Here is a 19352-nt window from a genome sequence, read left to right as displayed (position 1 = left end):
GACACATACATACACAGACACATATATATATATATATATATATATATATATACACAGACACATATATACACAGACACATATATACACAGACACATACATACACAGACACATACATACACAGACACATTTATATATATATATATATATATATATATACACACAGGCACTTATATACACAGACACATATATACACAGACACATATATATACACAGGCACATATATATATATATACACAGGCACATATATATATATACACAGGCACATATATATATACACAGACACATATATATATCCACAGACACATATATCCACAGACACATACATACACAGACACATACATACACAGACACACATATATATATATATATATATATATATATATAAACAGGCACTTATATACACAGACACATACATACACAGCCACATATATATATATATACACAGGCATATATATATACACAGACTCTTATATACACAGACACATATATACACAGACACACATATATATATATATGTATATATATACACAGACACATACATACACAGACACATATATACACAGACACATACATATATATATACGGTGTCCATTTTAGGACAGCATCAGCCGTCAGCCGCACCTCGCTCATCCTTCAGTCAAAACGGCGTCCCGCCTCCTCCCCCAGACAAATCGCTGTCAGCTTTCAGCCGTACCTCCCTCATCCTTCAGCGAAAACTGCGTCCCGCCTCCTCCCTCCACCGAAACTGCATCCCGCCTCCTCCCTCCTCCGAAACTGCGTCCGCCTCCTCCCTCCTCCGTCAGGCAAAACCTTTGTCAACCTAAACTCTCTCATGCCTCAGAAGAAAATGAAAGTGCTGAGCCATCACAGCTTCGGCAGACCTGCTAGCACAGACAGTGTGTGATTGGCTGGCAGCAAAGATACTGTGATTGGTTGATGGGAGCACAGAGATACTGTGATTGGTTGATGGGAGCATAGGTGTGTGCAGTCCCGCTCCACTGTTTAGACACATTTCTTTACAAACCCAAATCCTCTCATGTACCTAGCTTTCCCCTATTCCAGCAAAACAAACCTGCGCTCTCAGCTTTTCCCCTATTCTTGCAAAACCTACAGTTATGTAGTCAGCTGTAGGTTTATCAGGAATTGTTAAAAGCTGAGTACATAACTGTAGGTTTTGCAGGAATAGGGGAAAAGCCGAAATCGCAGGTTTGTTTTGCAGGGATAGGGGAAAGCTGGGTACATGAGAGGATTAGCGCAGGTTTGTTTTGCAGGAATAGGGGAAAGCTGGGTACATCAGAGGATTAGGGTTTGTAAAGAAATGTGTGTAAACAGTGGAGCGGGACTGCACACACCTACGCTCCCATCAACCAATCACATTATCTTTGCTGGCAGCAGCCAATCACACACTGTCTGTGCTAGCAGGTCTGCCGAAGCTCTGCTGACTCAGCACTTTCATTTTCATCTGAGGTATGACAGACTTAAGGATGACAAAGGTTTTGCCTGACGCCTGACGGAGGAGGGAGGAGGCGGGACGCCGTTTTGTCTGAAGGATGAGTGAGGGAGGAGGCGGGATGCCGTTTTGGCTGAAGGATGAGCGAGGTACAGCTTGATGGCTGATGCTGTCCTAAAATGGACACCGTATAAATACACAGACACATATATATATACACAGACACATATATAATCACAGACACATATATATATACACAGACACATATATTATCACAGACACATATATAATCACAGACACACATATATATATATATATATATATATATATATATATATACACACACAGACACATATATATATTTATATACACAGACACATATATATATATATATATATATATATATATATACACAGACACACATATATATATATATACAGAGACACATATATAATCACAGACACATATATACACAGACACATATATACACAGACACATATATAAACACAGACACATATATAAACACAGACACATATGTAAACACAGACACATATGTAAACACAGACACATATGTAAACACAGATACATATATAAACACATACACATATATAAACACAGACACATATATAAACACAGACACATATATAAACACAGACACATATGTAAACACAGACACATATATAAACACAGACACATATGTAAACACAGACACATATATAAACACAGACACATATATAAACACAGACACATATATAAACACAGACACATATATAAACACAGACACATATATAAACATAGACACATATATAAACACATACACAGACACATATATAAACACACAAACACACATATACACAGACACACATAATCACACACAGACACATATATACACAGACACTCACCCACCCTGCGCAGCAGAGGGAGACAGGATACACGGCCTCTCTTCCTCTCCCCTCCCTGCTCTGCCTATGGAGGGTTGTAAGGCTGCACAGCAGAGAGAAGGCGGGGGAGGGGGAGAGAGGAGACAGGAGTGCTCCCCAGCACTGTACAATCTCTTGCTGTCATCGCACGGAGCTCTCCCTGTCACAGGCTGGTGGTGTCAGACCTGGGCATTGTATGCCCGACAGTCAGCGCGGGCCGGTCAGAGCCAAGTAAAGGGCCGTATGTGGCCCGCGGGCCGTACAATGCCGGTCTTGTCTATGTTGTGAGATTACCATAACGCTGAGGCTATCTTTTTGTGAACTGGCTATTTATTGTTGGAGGTCATTCCCTCAAACTACAAATCCCATGATTCCTTGTTTGTAATTGTGAGGTCACTTTTCTCCCTCCCACACATCAGCCACCTACCTCAATGAAACACACCTGTGCTCCCTTCCATGTAATAGACCAGTGTTTTGCAGAATGATCTCCCCCGCCTCAACCCAGCGGTCACTCTACCCATTGAAGCAAAGACAGGCTCCCTTTAACCCCTTAACGACAATGGATGTAAATGTATGTCATGGTGATGTGGTACCTAGCGCACCATGACGTACATTTATTGCTGCTATCAGCATCCAGGGACCCGCCGGTAATGGTGGACATCAGCGATCGTGCTGATGTCTGCCATTAACCCCTCAGATGCCGTGATCAATACAGATCACGGCATCTGCGGCAGTGCGGAATTTAAAGTGGATGTTCGGATCGTCCGCAGCACTGCCACAGGGATCCAATCATCCAGCATGGTGGCTGGAGGTTCCCTCACCTGTCTCAGGTTGAGATTAAGCAGACCAGAGCAGAAGATTGTCGATAATACTGATCAATGCTATGCCCTATACATAGTACTGAACAGTATTAGAAACTACTGATTGCTATAAATAGTCCCCTATGGGGACATAAAAAGTGTAAAATAAATAAAAGAGTAAAAAAATAAAAAAATCCCCTTCCCCAATAAAATGTAAATCGGCCCCTTTTCCCATTTTACCCACAAAAAGCGTAAATTTTTTTATACATTTATAAACATATTTGGTATTGCCGCATGCGTAAAAGTCCAAGCTATCAAAATATAATGTTAATTATATCATATGGTGAACTGCGTAAACGTAAGAAAAAAAATCAAAAATTGCTGCTTTTTTGTCACATTTTATTCCCAAAAAAAATTATAAAAAGTGATTAAAAAGTAAAATATAAGCAAAAGTGGTACCAATAAAAAAACTACAGATCACGGCGCAAAAAATGAGCCCTCATACTGCCTCATATACAGAAAAATGAGAAATTTATAGGTGGTCAAAATAGGGTGATCTTAAACATACTAATTTTGTTAAAATAGTTTGAGATTTTTTTTAAAGCGGTACAATAATAGAAAAGGATATAATATTGGTATCATTTTAATCGTATTGACCCACAGAATAAAGAAAACATGTCATTTTTACCATAAACTGTACTGTGTGATAACAAAACTTTCCAAAATCTCATAAATATGGTTTTCTTTTCAGTTTCCCCACATAAACAATGTTTTTTTTGTCTGCACCATACATTTTATGGTAAAATGAGTGATGTCAATACAAAGTAAAAATTATGACGCAAAAAACAAACAAGTTCTCATATAGTCCATGGGATTTTTACATTATCCATTTTAACCCGTCATAGCCTGTTGTTAATAACGGACGTTATTTTGTGACGGGAGAAAGTAATGGGAGAAATAGTGCATGCACTATTTCTTCCGTTCTGATCATTGGACCTGAGGAAGAGGGGGTCCTGCCCCTCGTAACGCATAGTCCGTTACTTCTATTTTGATGTAATAAAGCGCACTTCATTTTTATTATTTTACTTTGAACTTTCATTCAACACTGAAGATATACTCACCTTCTATATTAACCGCAAGTACATAGTCTAGTGAGCACCGCAACAAGGTTTCTTTCTCTCTGCTTCCACGGAATACCTTCAGCCACACGCTGATCAATGCTTCTTCATAGGAGAGCATTGATCAGTGTTTTCGGTGCTCCATTGCTTCAGCCTGGTATAGCTAACTGCAAGTTTGGAGCACCAATCAGACGACAGGGAGGAAGGTAGGAGAATTCCCGCCATCCTCTCAGCTGATAAGCCGGTGAGCTAGCCAGGGTCGGGATTTATCGCTTTTAGATTCCACAATCAAATTTGATCGCAACGTCTAAAGGGTTAATGCAGGACATCATACCCCACTGGACATGATGCGTGCTCAGCTGCTGAGTGTGCGTCATACAGCGGGAGACCACAGTGGATGTAAATATACCTCCATTTGCAGAAAGGTGTTAATTTTGCCCTATTCTGACCCCCTATAACGTTCCTAAGATTTCAATATACAGGGCTGCATGAGGGTTTATTTTTAGCGCAGTGATCTGTAGGTTTTAATTGGTACCACTTTGCATATATGTGACTTTTTGAATACTTTTTATTCCTTTTTTTCTTGGATCTGAGGCGACGAAAAATCAATATTTTAGGATTTAGTTATTTTGGTATTACATTTACGCCATTAACCGCACAGGATCATCAACATTATATTTTGGAAATAATAAATATCGCAATAACAAAAGGTGGAGGGGGCTCAGCTCAAAAAATAATCATGTTATAATCCCGGAATGCTGAAAAGAGGCATCCAAACCATAATAGTTAACATGAGAAACAAGCAGACACCTTATATGCAAACAGCACACCCAAAAATGATATTAACATATTCAACAATAACTCTATAATATTAAAATGCTGACAAATAAATATGGACAAACAGTTAAAAACACAAAGTAATTGGGGAACGCTACTTCTAGAGGGGGCTGAAAAGCAGACCCTCTAGTGGGCACCCACCCTCAATGCAATATACTGAGTAAATACAACACTTTGCCACCGGTCATTATATAACAATGTTAAGCAGTAGTGTGTTCCTTTAGAGAGTTATCATGTGTATTACAACAACCAATGGTCTATAAACCCCTCAGACAGGCAGCCTACAAAAATGAAACCCTGTCAAACCTATTGTGCTCACACTAAAATAGATCTCAAAACATAACAAATGCTTCAATCTCAAATAATAGTCTAATAGACTGGAAAAAATACTAGGAGACAGGCAGGACACAGTTGGAAAGACAGTAAGTTAGAATATACTCAGCACGGATGGGTGCTCCTGAAGACCCACGCGTTCACCCTTGAGGAAGTTACCAGTTGGGACAGTCAGGGCACTCGGTCTATGAAGCAAGTGCAGTTCTTGTGCTTTCTTTATAGTCTGGTAGAAACTCAGGACATACATGTACGTCCTGGTGCGCCAAATCCAAGGCAGTCAGGGTGTACAGGTAAGCCCTGTGTACAGGTTAATAGCTGAACATTCTGGCTTCATTAAACCGACTGAAACAAATGAAATAATTTTAGCTAATGGAAACCATGTAATGGAAAAAGTATGGAATTTCTTAATGTTGAGGGAAGAAACATATTGTCAGCCTCAAAAATAACATCAACATAACTAAACGTATTTTGTATTGATGGAATTAGAAAAGTGTACAAAATATATATGTCATGTATTGTAATGTGATTGTTCTCTTCAGGGGTCATCTTTATATATGTCTCATTAGAACAGTAGCAGACAAAACTTTGTATTCACCAACAACACAATGGGGGGCTCAATCCACCAATAGAAAGGTTATAATAAATAGTATTTGGGTGCTACTACAGTGTACAAATCAACAATGAATCAAAAAAGAAAGAAAGCAAGTGGTACACTGAAAATAGAGCACACCAAATCATGCATAGAATAATGCAAAATCATTTTATTACAAAAAACACACATAGTGTACACAGCAAATGGGCTTGGGGAGAAAAGGGTTAAAAACCATTAAAACAGCTCATTTGGAGCACAAACTCAACCCTAGTGAGGGGCCATTAACGCACTCCACTAGATAAGCTCCCGTCCTGAAATGGATATACAACAATAATAATAATAATTACAAACCTATCCCATCCAGTACAGACTACATGCAATTGATTCCTCATATATATACACATAGTTAAAGTGCAACAGTAATAGTCACCAGTCCGGAATAGATGGAAGTAGAAATAGAGGTAATCAGCCAATATAGTCAGGACAGGGCCACGGAACCCCACACGTTCCGTCGCTCCTATGCGACTTCCTCAGGGGTGTTTGTGCCTAGAAAGACTCCCCACTTTATGTACATGCATAATTAATTAAGAAAATACCTTGCAAGTGTGTTAGAGCGGTGTCCTGATGCGCCACGCCATCATTCTATGGCACCAGCGACAACTTCCGATACTGGAAATAATAATTTCCTGTGTGATGAGCCGCATCACATGACCCAATGCGCAAGCGCCGCCAAACACAGCACGCAGACATCGGAACACAACCCGGCCAGAGCGCGCCACACCGAGCATGAGCCGGAACCATAATGAACCGCAACATGTGACCGCTGGAGCGCATCCCATGACTTACATCAAGAATGATATATACTTTATATATACACAGTAAGTACCGTACCTTTAATCAATAATACCATAAATTCACATTAAATGAATAAGAAAAATATTAGAAATAAATATGAAAGTTAATAGTAAATAAATATTAGAAATAATAAATTAATGGTTGGTAATGTACAAGTGTTGAAAATACAATACAAGTTAATAAATTACACCATATATTAAGACACCCCCTAAGAAAAACATGATTATAGAGATTAAATCATATAAATTCACACAGAAAAATAATTTTATACTAATGAATAAGAAATAAGGAATATAATATATATATATGTAATTGGTTAGTAGTGTTGAGCGGCATAGGCCATATTCGAATTCGCGAATATTCGCGAATATATGGCCGAATATTCGTCATATATTCGCGAATATTCGCATATTCGTTATATTTTCGTTTTATTTTCACGTGTGCGAAAATACGCGTATGCGAAAATTAACATACTCGAATTTTCGCGTATGCGAAAATTAGCATATGCTAATTTTCGCATATGCGAATTTTCGCACGCCAGTCTCACACAGTAGTATTAGAGCCTTCTTTACACCACACAAGCTGGAAGCAGAGAGGGGTGATCACTGTGATGTGTACTGTGAAGAAAAAAAAACAAAAAAAAAAACGAATATTCGTAATTACGAATATACAGCGCTATATTCGCGAAATTCGCGAATTCGCGAATATGCGATATTCGCGAATAATATTCGAATTGCGAATATTCGCGAGCAACACTATTGGTTAGTGATTAAATAATGCATTGTATACCGATTATTAAATTACACCAAATTATTAAAGACACTCCTCTGAAAAAGGGGAGAAAATGTGATTATAGTGGAAAAAAAAATATATATATATATATATATATATATATATATATATATATATATATATAAATACATACTAATATTCCCAAACCATAATTATGTGTAAAAACATGCAAATGAAAGATGAAAAAATATTAAAATACATAAGAATATTTCCAAACCATGATTATATAATAATAAAGACATAAACAATATATCATATCCTAACTGCACACTTATTATCATTATGTCCATTATTAACAGGACACCGCTCTCACACCTGCAAGGTCAACTGTGATGCTCAATAACACGCCCAAATTTGTATAGTATACTATGAAGTGTATTAGATACACCCATAATTAACATAGAAAAAATTATTACTAGAAAAAGGAAAAAAGAGAAAACAAATACCTATATATGAATAATATAATATTACACATAAATAGTAAGATAATATCAAATTGTGATGCATATTCTGCTGATCCAGTGAGCAGTTAGTAGTCCCAATTTAGTGACGCCAAAAATGAAAACAATTCACATAGTCCTATAGGCTCAACAAAGAGTCCATGTAGTCTAATAAACTCAGTTTGGAATCCATATAGGAATCCATATAGTCCAATAGGTTCCATTAGGAGTCCATGTGGTCAAAGGAGTTACGGGCTTGAAAATAGCTCCATATTCAGTATTACTCCATCTGTACTTTCCAACTAACTCATCCCATCTACAGGTTTTCCCAGTGTTCAACCAGTATAAGAACTGGTCACTTTATTCTCAAATTCCGAGTAGAGGGGCTCTCAATCCTTTGTTGTTGTCTGTCATCCATTTTTGGTATACATCTGAATATGTTACTCATTTTAACATGCAAGAGGAAATAATGCCTATAAATAATGTGAAAAAATAATAATTAGTTCCAACTCCAAGACATTACGTATTTGAGATAAATAGAGATTGGCATATCCAGTTGTTATCATCTTATACCCTTTATGTTTCCTGAGGACTATATCTAAAGCGATACCCGTGACCCTGTCGTGAGATAAGAAATAAAGAAGAAGAGCATCGCAAAGGAAAAGAGAAAAGGGAGAAAAGGAAAAAAGGAAGGTGAAGAAAAGAGAAAAAAAAGGAGAGAAAACACAGAAGAAGAAAAAAAGAGAGAGAAAGAAGAAAATGAGAACTAATGTGTGCCTATAATGTGAGTGTGTGTAAGCATAAAGTGAACATGCACAAAAATATATGTACACGCGTAAACATGCACATATATGTGTGTGACTAGTGAAATAAGTGCAGTGTGCATGTGTACAGTGTCATGTCAATTGCATGAATGGGACAAAAAAAAGTGGAGGGGAAATTGTGACTAGAAAATGTGTGAGTGTAAATGACCTATCAATAAGTGTAATAAACAAAATAAAAGATATATGTTGTATTATTAAAGGGATATATAAATTCAAAAATTCAAATAATGTGTAAGTGTAAGTGTACCTATGGGGTAAAATAGTGCATGTGAAATGTAGTGCATGTGACCTCCTCAACCAACACCAAAATCCAAATAACAGCAAATTCATACAAACCTGTGTATATGTAGACCCCCAGAATCCACTCAGCATTCAATATTGGTGGAACATTCTCTATCACTCTTTTCAATAGAACATAAAGACTCCAGCTGGTATACGCCCATTTCCAATACATAATCTCCACCAAAATCATAATACCTAACTCGGAGGGAAATAAACTGTAAAACATATACAAAAATTATTGATTAGAAATATCTTACACTCCATCCTCTACAAGACCAAACCATATTTCCAATATAGGAAGTGCTGCCATACAGATTAGAAAAAAGGGCAAAAAGATAATGAGTCCCTTCACTCACCTAGGAAGCCTGAGAACAGTAAATCCTCATTAAGTCCTTCAGGGGAAACTGTCTGTAATTCAAATATCCATCTTGATTCAGTCTGCAATAGGCGATTTGTAACAGGTCCACCCCTGTTGTTATTGTTGACACGCTCTAGTCCCTTTATCTGTAGGCCGTTGAGACGTCCATTATGGAAGTCCAAGAAGTGTCCTGCAACCAAAGTCAATGTTCTACCATTATCTCGGTCTCTCCAGAGAAATAGCGGATAAATGTTTTTGTAGGCGTTTTTTCAATTGTTGCCTGGTTTGTCCCACATATATTTTTCTGCATGGGCAGGTGATTGCATAGATCACCTGCGTGCTCTTACAATTGATGTATTTTTTTTTAGCTTGTATTCTTTATTGTTCAACGGATTAATGAAGACTGAAACTGGTGTCATAAATTGACAAATATTGCAATTCCCACATGGGAATTATCCAACACATCTCCAGCCGGAGGTGTGCTGCATAGGTTTCCAAAAATGGCTCCTTGTCAATAAGTCCCTCAGATTTAGTGCCCGTCGTGATACCATCAACGGTTTTTCTGGGATTACCGTCCGAATCTTATTGTCTGAGAGTAGAATGTTCCAATTACTATGCAAAATTTCACGTATCTTAGACCATTGATTGTTAAATGTGGAAATAAACCTAATTGTGTCATCCGTTGGTGTCCCTGTTTTGTGCTCCAAGAGATTTTGTCGATCTAAAATCCATGCTCTCTGGTACGCTCGAGAAATTGTTTTTCTGGGGTACCCCCTGTCCCTGAATCTCCGTGTTAATTCTATAGACTGTTCCCTGAAATCGCTATACTCACTACAGTTCCGTTTGACTCAGAGATATTGTCCTGTTGATATACCTTGTAAAGTATGTGAAGGGTGAAAGGAGGTGAAATGCAAAAGACTATTGGTTGCCGTTGCTTTACGGTACAGTTTGGTTTCAAGACGATCATTACTCTTGCTCACTTGTAAGTCCAAGAATTCCACATTCGTTCTAGACATCTTTGTTGTTAACAAAATGTTACAATTATTATTATTGAGCACAGAGATAAAGTTGAGGCACTCCTCTTCAGTACCCTGCCAAAGAAAGAAAATGTCATCTATAAATCTGTACCATCTGAACAATGATCAATACTGTGCTAAAATACTCAACAATATTGTGTCTAAAAGTTCTATTTTTACATGCATTGCTATATGTATTTTTAATAGTTTTTATGCTTTTAAAATTTAAGCAATTTAAAAAGCAAAACAAGTAATACAACTGGCATGACATTGTGGAATTATAGAAGAGTTGGAGGTCTAATATACATCTGGGATTCAAACATATAGTTGGTGGAATACTGTTCAAATTTTATTCATACAAATCTATTTCTCATGTCAAAAGATGACAATAGGACTATAGGTAATGTCACTCCAAAAGAGGTACAACTGGAGATTTGATTTTAGCAATGAAAGACTAGCAGCTTCTATTATATGTATATCTTAAAGACGATCTGTCAATTTTAGTTAATACTTGTATTCCCATTGAAATAACAATTCTTGGTGACCATGCATTGTGACGGTTCTCTGTTATTTCTCCTAGAAATTTCACTTAGCATCCCCAAATCTGCACTCGGGGCCTTGACTCGCATCCTTACACTTGTCTAAAAGCTGTGTCAACAGTGAAGCTGTGCCAACAGTGAACTGAGAGAGACTGCAGAGACAAGTGTGGTGTCCCGATACCGCATCCTATCCGGTACCTGTGTATTTAGGTCCCCATAGCCAGAGTCCCTAGGACATCGGGTCCTTTTTGTCTGGTCTGCCCCTTGTCACCTCTCATCTAGATAGTCATTCAACTAATAGTTTATTCAGGATTTATGTAAATATAATAGTACTAATGTATATAACTAGTTAATTACCTGTCCAGAGTGTAACAGGACCTGCGGGTCACGTGATCAGGTAAACTCTATGGTTTTTGCTTAAGGACCTTTGGAGGTCCCTGTGACATATTGCACCTACCATGCTTTGTGACGGTGAGTGACAGATGTTCGGACCAATCAGAATAACCCCGCCCCTGCCCATATAAGGGAGCGGCGGCTATGATTCTCGCTCTTGTTCCTGTGCAGCCAAGCAGTAAGAATGTCTCTTGTTCCCGGGTTGTCAAACGAGCAGGATCTGCGCAGCTATCTTCCGCAGTGAGTTAGGCCAGAACATTGCGGCAACGGCTGATCTATTCAGAATCGTGAGTGTATCAATCCCTAAACACTCTGCAAGATCACCGGACCTTATCTATCCCCTGAATCCGGACGGATCTTCGGAAATTACCCTAAATTCAGAGACTTGTATTACTATTCAAGGTCCGCAACAACTGTCAGTCACTGAACTATATAGAGACTGTTTGCATGAGACTGTTGCTGTTCATTGGATGTACCGCAAGCATTTAAGTAAAGTTATCCAAGTTCAAGTTCAACTACCTTGTGAACCTTCAGTCATTTTATGCATGCACCTATCGTTACTGGGAAGGGCGGTGATAGGCCGGAGAATTAACTGAGCATACTAGTCCTCAGCCTGGCGTCACGAACTATAGGGTTAACCTTAACCCCTCAACTACCTAAACAACACCCCAACTACCATACACCCCCCAAGGGCTACCACACAAGTCCTAAACCTGTGACTGCTATTTGGGTGGTGGAGAGAAGTGTGGTGCCAGCTTCCCATCTGTGACAGAAGAGGCTAAGGAAGTGGACAATGCCCACTGACTAAGTAAGGGCAACTGGAAAGACAGCTGAGGCCAGATGACTGTTGAAGCAAAAGTGGTAATTTATTGTGAATTACATTACAATTGGTGCAAACAGTGATAGGTCAAAAAACAACTTGTTCACTAGACACACAGACCCGTATTGTACTTACAAAAGGAAATTAAATAGGTGCATTTGGGTAACAATGTGACATATGGGTAGACAGGGCAATTGTCGGGGGGGCCCTCTTATACCCTTACTAGATTTAGCACCTGCCTTGCTACTGCAGGTCTCCAGTCCTTGTGACTAGAGCCTGCACCGGAACCTCCTAACTAATTCCTAGTAGTAAGGGGGAGGTAGGGGTAAAAAATCAGATGGAAAGTATAGACACAGGACTTTGTCAGTGCAAGAACCCGGAGCCATTAGGTAGTTCAGGTATGTCACTGACGGCATCGGTATGTCGGACGCCGGCAGAGCTGGTTTCTTCGAAAACAATGTGGTATAACAACTCAGTTTCATTAATGTAAATAGAGCCAAGTTGCAATACCACACACAACCTGAGGACAGATGTGGTGCTATTTTGGGGGGGCAAAATAGCTCTGGATAACCTCTAAGAGATGACAAATGAGACCCTCCAAGCATTGTGAACCTGTAAATATGTATTTATACCAGCAAGCTTGAAATGCCTTGTGGTCCCTTGTCTACCTGCCTTATCAGGTGGATGTCAGGGGGCGTGTCGACCACCGCACACAGCGGTGGCTAAAACGACCCCTCAATACAATTCTGTGGGAGAGCTGCCTTTGGCAATCTCCGGCCCTAACGGTCGGACTGGCAATCTCCCGCCCTAGTGGTCGGACCCCCGTGATCTGAAACTTATCCCCTATCCTTAGGATAGGGATATGTTTTTCAGGACTGGACTACTCCTTTAATATTTGTAGGAGGATGGGTGAGACACCACAGAAGCAATGCAGCCAATTAGGGCCCCTTCCCTTCTCCACCCAAGCCTGACCAGACAGAGAGGATTTAGTCAGTGTAGCGCAGTGGAACGTTAGTCAAGGTGAAGGCAAGACCTCTGCTGTGTCACCTGTCCTTCACCACATGGGTGAGGTGATGAGCCCCTTGGCAATCAAGGATAGAGGGGTGAAGATCCTTCCACGGCCCCTGTCTATTAAAGTCCACCCTAGCGGTAAGCACTCAATTTGGATTCCATACTGTGAAGAAGCGCAAGGCAGAGATAGTCAGCTCCCAAAATCAAGTCAAGTCTGAACAAGTCGAGTTTAGTTTAGTCACATCTGTTCAAGTCCTGTCTATTTCAGTCTAAGTCACATCACAGTCAAAAAGCCCTGTATTGCAGCTGTGGTTTCTTGCTACATCCATGATACTTCAATTGCACATCTACTGAACTGAACTGTCTTTACTACCTCTCCTGCAATTGTTTGAGTGAAGTTTAAGTGGTTACCTTAACCTGTCATTGGAGGTTTTCTTAACCTGGCGCTTGGCACCGGCAACACTCCTGGCGTCACGAACATTCACCTCAAACACATCACCCAATAGTCTACATACACGCCAAACCTCTGCCTACCACATCTCCATCTGAGTAAAGTGCTCCAGGATTTGTAAGCAACATCCCCTTAGCAGGGACCACCATCAGTCCATACGGGGTTAACTGCAAAAAGTCCCCACCCACATTTTCACTGCTCTTGCATGTAAAAGTTTTCATGACACAATGAATGTCCTTTTTCTTACATAAAACCAGAAAACCCCTTTAAACTTTCATTTTGTTTTGGTTTCTTTTTAGCATCTGATTTGTTTAGCCTTTAGCATGGTTGGATATAAAGACAAAAACAATTACACATCTTTGTATGCTCCGTAAAAAATGAAAAACAAAGCAGCTCAGCTTTAAACAATAACAGTGAAATTAAGTAATAAGAGAAGTAATTTTCCAAGTGACTGGCACAAGTTCTTATTCGGTTCCACCCATATAAACAGTTTTCCAGATGAAAAGTTCCCAACCCCTTAGCCCAGGGCAGTCAATGGTATTATGACACGCAGTCCCAGCATAATGTATAACTCAGATTGTTAGTGGATAGTATACAGCTTTCACACATATGCTACTTTGTAATAATAAAGTTTTAGTCAGAATTCATGACTCCTTTCCCAATTCTTCTCAACATTTCTACTTGAAACGCAATGTAAGGTTGGAATGACTGGCTACAACAGCCTCTTTGTTCACAGCTGATTCACCCGCACTAAACCCAATACACAGGCACCGACTCTGTGCTGCTAGTGTGTGTTTCGTACCCAGCATGGCAACTGGTTGAAACACGCCCTATCCATTCATCTCTATGGGAGAGGCAGAGACACAGGAGCGCTGTGTCTCTGCCTCTCCCATAGAGATGAATGGAGGGGGCGTGTTTGTACCAGATCGTGGGGGTTCCCAGCGGTAGGACCCCCCGCAATCAGACTTTTATGCCCTATTCTGCAGATTGGGGATACATTTCTTAGCACTGGACATCCTCTTTAACTTTTTTCACATTATGTAATTTTGGGCTAAATAAAAAAAAATTAAAAAAAATCTAGTTTTCCCCATCAATGTGCACGCCATACTCCATAATGAGAAAACAGAATTTTAGACATTTTAGCAAAATTATTAAAAAGGAAAAACAATAGTTTAGTTTACTTCTTTAAAAAAAAAAATCACATTTTATTAAAGAAAACTGCCTCCGAAAATTCCACCACTAGGGGTCTCCATACCTCCTGGGACACTGATGAATCCCCCAGCAGCATGAACGTGTCCAAGTGTGGAGTCCCAGCACCAATAGCTTTCCTGTGGCTTTGTACTATATCGGGCAGTTTTGTTGCACAAGGTGTTGGGCCCACTAGAGACTTGTAGTTAAATTAATTATGCTTACATTCTATTGCTAAATAATACATTTTCCTAAATTAATGATATTACTTTTCTATGTATATACAACTGTTAAAAAAATAAAATAAAGGGAACACTTAAACAACACAATGTAACTCCAAGTCATTTCTGTGAAATCACACTGTCCACTCAGGAAGCAACACTGATTGACAATCAATTTTACATGCTGTTGTGCAAATGGAACAGACAACAGGTGGAAATTATAGGCAATTAGCAAGATACCCCAATAAAGGAGTGGTTCTGCAGGTGGCGACCACAGGCCACTTCTTAGTTCCTATGCTTCCTGGCTGATGTTTTGGTCACTTTTGAATGCTGGTGGTGCTTTCACTCTAGTGGTAGCATGAAATTGAGTCTACAACCCACATAAGTGGCTAGTGCAGCTCATCCATGATGGGACATCAATGCAAGCTGTGGCAAGAAGGTTTGCTGTGTCTGTCAGTGTAGTGTCCAGAGCATGGACGCGCTACCAGGAGACAGGCCAGTACATCAGGAGATGTGGAGGAGGCCGTAGGAGGGCAACAACCCAGCAGCAGGACCGCTACCTCTGCCTTTGTGCAAGGAGGAGAACTCCCAGAGCCCTGCAAAATGACCTCCAGCAGGCCACAAATGGTCAGAAACAGACTCCATGAGGGTGGTATGAGGGCCCAATGTCAACAGGTGGGGGTTGTGCTTACAGCCCAACACCGTGCAGGACGTTTGGAATTTGCAGGGAGAACAACAAGATTGGCAAATTTGCCACTGGCGCCCTGTGCCGTGTGCAGTGTGGTTTTCCACTTTGATTTTGAGTGTGACTCCATATCCAGACCTCCATGGGTTGATAAATTTGATTTCCATTGATAATTTTTGTGATTTTGTTGTCAGCACATTCAACTATGTAAAGACGAAAGTATTTCATACGATTAGTTCATTCGTTCATTCAGATCTAGGATGTGTCATCTTAGTGTTCCCTTTATTTTTTTGAGCAGTGTATTTTCTTCTGTGTTACTGTACCGTTAAATGAGAGCAGTGAACCCATGGGACCATGCCTGCCAATGGAAACCCCTAAAGTCTCCCCTATATAGTGTAGTGGGGGGAGGAGTTACCCAGTGTGCAGTTTCTAGTATTCTGAGCCACAGTTTGTTCCGTTGTGTTGTGTTGTGTGCTCTGAGGAGAGACCTAGCTCAAATCTAATCTCAACTGGTCATTCTGCAAGGATTACTCCCACGGTGGAAGTTCAAGCCCCGGCAGAGAAGGCTTCAGTACCTTGACAGAACCCTACCTACCAGGATTCATCTTTCCGTCTCACAAATCAGTATCTGTTTGGTGAAAGAACCATAAGTCCCAGCAAGGCAACAGGGCTCCCAAGGGGTTATGCTGCACTCTCTCACCCAAAACTAGCTGTATGTTTAATACCATCTGTACCCAGCTCAGTAAAGACAGTTATTCGTAACCTGCAGTCGGTGTGTTCATTTACTCCCCGTGTCTGGCCCAGGAGAAGCTGTCTCCAACCTCAGACCGTGTATAGGATAACGGTGCCCTGGCATCACGAAGTGATCAGTTATTTTTCCTAACACCCCCGTGACTACCACACAAGGGTCATGGACATGGACACGAGATGACTGATTGACAAGGCTGTAGGAGGAACACAGCCTGCAGCAACACTGCAAAACACAGAGTTTTACCAAACATGTGCCTCCAGCTGGTGCAAAGCTACAACTCCAAGCATGCCTGGACAGTCAAAAGATGTCTGGGCAAGCTGGGAGTTGTAGTTTTGCTGTACTTCCAACTATTCCAAAACTACAAGTCACAGCATTACAGGACTGCCTATGGATGACACACATAAATGACATAGGAAGATCTAAGTTCTACACTCACCATATTGTCTTTGAGTACAGGCAATCTATATATATAAAACTCAACGTGTGTGTATGTATGTGTGTATGTATGTGTGTATGATCTACAAAAAATTCCAAACGGCTAAAGATATTAACATGAAACTTGGCACACATGTTACTTATATGTCAGCAACAAACATAGGATAGGTAATTTAACCCTTACTCACCCCCATTTGCCAGGGGCGGGGTTTATGTTTAAAGTCCCATACAAGTCAATGGAAATATATGTTACTGCATAACTTCCAAACGGCTGGAGATATTTTGATAATACTTGGTCACATGTTACTTATATGTCCACTTAAAATATAGGACAGTTAATTTAACCCTTAACTACCCCCATTTGTAAGGGTCGGGGTTTTTGTTTGAGGTCTCATGCAAATTAATGGGAAATGTATGTTCTCATATAACTTCCCTACGGCTGGAGATATTTCAATACCTGGTACACATATTACGTCAGGATAGGAGGACGGGATGGGAGGTTGAGATAGGAGGTCGGAATAGGAGGACGGGATATGAGGATGGGATATGAGGTCGGGATATGAGGACAGGATAGAAGGACGGGATAGGAGGTCGGGATAGGAGGTCAGTGTCACGATGCCGGCTGGCAGGTAGTGGATCCTCTGTGCCAGAGAGGGATTGGCGTGGACCGTGCTAGAGGATCGGTTCTAAGTCACTACTGGTTTTCACCAGAGCCCGCCGCAAAGCGGGATGGTCTTGCTGCGGCGGTAGTGACCAGGTCGTATCCCCTAGCAACGGCTCAACCTCTCTGGCTGCTGAAGATAGGCGCGGTACAAGGGAGTAGACAGAAGCAAGGTCGGACGTAGCAGAAGGTCGGGGCAGGCAGCAAGGATCGTAGTCAGGGGCAACGGCAGAAGGTCTGGAATCACAGGCAAGGAACACACAAGGAACGCTTTCACTGGCACTAGGGCAACAAGATCCGGCGAGGGAGTGAAGGGGAAGTGAGGTGATATAGGGAAGTGCACAGGTGTAAACACTAATTGGAACCACTGCACCAATCAGCGGTGCAGTGGCCCTTTAAATCGCAAAGACCCGGCGCGCGCGCGCCCTAGGGAGCGGGGCCGCGCGCGCCGGGACAGAACTGACGGGGAGCGAGTAAGGTACGGGAGCCGGGGTGCGCATCGCGAGCGGGCGCTACCCGCATCGCGAATCGCATCCCGGCCGGAGGTAGTAACGCAGCGCCCCGGGTCCGTGGAACCGACCGGGGCGCTGCAGTGAGGGAAGTGTAGCGAGCGCTCCGGGGAGGAGCGGGGACCCGGAGCGCTCGGCGTAACAGTACCCCCCCCCTTGGGTCTCCCCCTCTTCTTGGGGCCTGAGAACCTGAGGATCAGACTTTTGTCCAGGATATTGTCCTCAGGTTCCCAGGACCTCTCTTCTGGACCACAACCCTCCCAATCCACTAAAAAAAAAGTTCTTCCCCTGACCTTTTTAGAGGCCAAAATCTCTTTGACAGAGAAGATGTCCGAGGAGCCGGAAACAGGAGTGGGAGGAACAGATTTAGGAGAAAAACGGTTGAGGATGAGAGGTTTAAGAAGAGAGACGTGAAAGGCATTAGGGATACGAAGAGAAGGAGGAAGAAGAAGTTTGTAAGAGACAGGATTAATTTGACACAAAACTTTAAAAGGACCAAGATAGCGTGGTCCCAACTTATAGCTCGGGACACGGAAACGGACATATTTAGCGGAGAGCCATACCTTGTCTCCAGGGGAAAAAATGGGAGGAGCTCTTCTTTTCTTATCTGCGAATCTCTTCATGCGAGAAGAAGCCTGTAAGAGAGAATTTTGGGTCTCTTTCCATATGGTGGAAAGATCACGAGAAATTTCATCCACAGCGGGCAGACCAGAGGGCAAGGGGGTAGGGAGGGGGGGAAGAGGGTGACGGCCGTACACCACGAAAAACGGAGATTTGGAGGAAGATTCAGAGATTCTGAAATTATACGAGAATTCGGCCCAAGGTAGAAGATCTGCCCAGTCATCCTGGCGGGAGGAAACAAAATGTCGTAAATAGTCACCCAAGATCTGGTTAATTCTCTCTACTTGTCCATTGGATTGAGGATGGTATGCAGAAGAAAAATTTAATTTAATCTTGAGTTGTTTACAGAGAGCCCTCCAGAATTTAGACACAAATTGGACGCCTCTATCCGAGACGATCTGTGTAGGCAACCCGTGAAGACGAAAAATGTGTACAAAAAATTGTTTAGCC

The 19352-nt window shown here is 41.2% G+C and overlaps 1 long non-coding RNA gene across 1 annotated transcript in view; it reads left to right on the top strand.

Moving 5' to 3' along the window:
• LOC130356783 (uncharacterized) overlaps positions 1-8858 on the top strand; it is a 52882-nt gene extending 44024 nt beyond the window's left edge. Inside the window, exon 3 of the long non-coding RNA XR_008888997.1 lies at positions 8728-8858. This is a non-coding gene — a long non-coding RNA (uncharacterized LOC130356783). The remainder of the gene's footprint in view (positions 1-8727) is intronic.
• Positions 8859-19352: the final 10494 nt, after the last annotated feature.

Source organism: Hyla sarda, chromosome 2 (assembly GCF_029499605.1).
Source record: "Hyla sarda isolate aHylSar1 chromosome 2, aHylSar1.hap1, whole genome shotgun sequence".
In the NCBI taxonomy this organism is placed as follows: Eukaryota; Metazoa; Chordata; class Amphibia; order Anura; family Hylidae; genus Hyla; species Hyla sarda.
The sequence above is the reverse complement of the archived record's forward strand: the minus strand, read 5'-3'. Positions and strand labels throughout refer to the sequence as shown.